The following is a 1,861-nucleotide window of genomic DNA, read 5'->3' as shown; positions in this document are numbered from 1 at the left end:
CCCTTGGATTGGCTCTTTGTAATGTGCTCTCCCATTGGCTCCCGGGAGAAAGGTTCCGATTGGATCTCCCTGTTGTTGATTCCGGAAGTTGACCCAAGGACGGGAAGTTCACTTCTAATTCTTGGAACCTCTGGGCTTCTCCTGACTTCTTGGCTGCTATTGTTTACTTTACGGCTCTTCGCTTGTGGCTTTTCTTTACTTGTTTCCAACGTTTTTGTTAACTGGATGAGTTACAGAATTTTAGAACTAGGAATGTTCCAAGAGGTCAGCTCTGGTCTAGGATACCAAGATTGCTTTGCTTTCAGTCATTGACTAATTGTAATGGGATTTTGAGTAAATTCTATAGCGGCTCCGAGAGTCACCTGTGAAAGGAATGGGGTTGGATTGGATAATAAAAAAGCAGATAAGTTGTAAATTGCCACCCAGAACTGGAGCTGTAGTCTAGCCACATTATGAGGGAGACAACTGAGATCAGAAAAGGTAAGGAAGGAACAGAATTAGGATGGTACTCTGCACTTGATCTTAGCCAAAAGGCCGAGAAGGATGGTACTCTGACTACTAGTCCAATGTTCTTTTCACTACAAGGCCGTCTGTTGATAAACTTAACCAAGTTTACAGACCCATCTACGTTTTTAAATGTTTAAATAAATATACTTAAATTTAATATCCAAGCTACATGACTGGCTTTCAATCTGGAGGGAGAGGGTTTGAGGGTAAAACATGAGACAGACTTGGAGAGATGCATCAGCAGTAGACCAATGGGAAGGCCTGGCATGGCCATCAATGAGTAAAAGGGAATATTGAAATTTTTTGCATAGGAGGAACAATTAATTTGGTACCTAAAGGATGGGTAAAAAATTCCGGGCAAAGAGGTGTGGGGGGCTGTCAGCTTGGGTGGTAACATTCTAGAGATCATTTAATGGACTTGGGAAACGAAGTCATTAGTTTTCTTGGAGCTTAAGTCTCATGGGAGAAAATGGCTACAGATAAGAATGCATGAATAGGTAAAGAAGAGATCATTAGGGACGCCTAGCTGGGTCAGTGGGTTAAGGGTCTGCCTTCGGCTCAGGTCATGATCCCAGGGTTCTGGGATCCAGTCCTGCATCAGGTTACCAGCTCAGCGGGGAACCTGCTTCTCCCTCTGCCTGCTGCTCCCCCTGCTTGTGCGCTCGCTCTCACTCTCTCTCTCTCTGGCAAATAAATCTTTTTTAAAAAAGAAGAGATTGGGGTGCCTGGGTGGCTCAGTCGTTAAGCATCTGCCTTCGGCTCAGGTCATGATCACAGAGTCCTGGGATTGAGCCCCGCATTGGGCTCCCTGCTCCGCAGGAAACCTGCTTCTCCCTCTCCCACTCCCCTTGCTTGTGTTCCCTCTTTCACTGTCTCTCTCTCTCTCTCTCTGTCAAATAAATAAATAAAGTCTTAAAAAAAAAAGAAGAGATCATTAATAATCTTGCATGCTGTTCAAAGGATTAGCTTTTTTTTTCTGAAAGTGTTGGAGGAACCATTAAAGGAATTAGAGCAAAGGAATGACATATCAGATATCCCTGTTAGAATTATTACTTAAAATATCCACAGTAGTGGGTATTTTGACTTGAAGAGCAAAGACTTGTATGAGACTTTTGCAGAAATATAAGTAAGTCCTGGACTAGGGTTGCAGCATTGGAGATGGAAAAGAGGAAACATACTTGAGATATATTAAGTTTAAGAATCCACAGGACTGGGCGCCTGGGTGGCTCAGTTGGTTAAGCAACTGCCTTCGGCTCAGGTCATGATCCTGGAGTCCCTGGATCGAGTCCCGCATCGGGCTCCCTGCTCGGCAGGGAGTCTGCTTCTCTCTCTGACCCTCCCCCCTCTCATGTAC

Source organism: Halichoerus grypus, chromosome 10 (genome assembly GCF_964656455.1).
Source record: "Halichoerus grypus chromosome 10, mHalGry1.hap1.1, whole genome shotgun sequence".
In the NCBI taxonomy this organism is placed as follows: Eukaryota; Metazoa; Chordata; class Mammalia; order Carnivora; family Phocidae; genus Halichoerus; species Halichoerus grypus.
The sequence above is the reverse complement of the archived record's forward strand: the minus strand, read 5'-3'. Positions refer to the sequence as shown.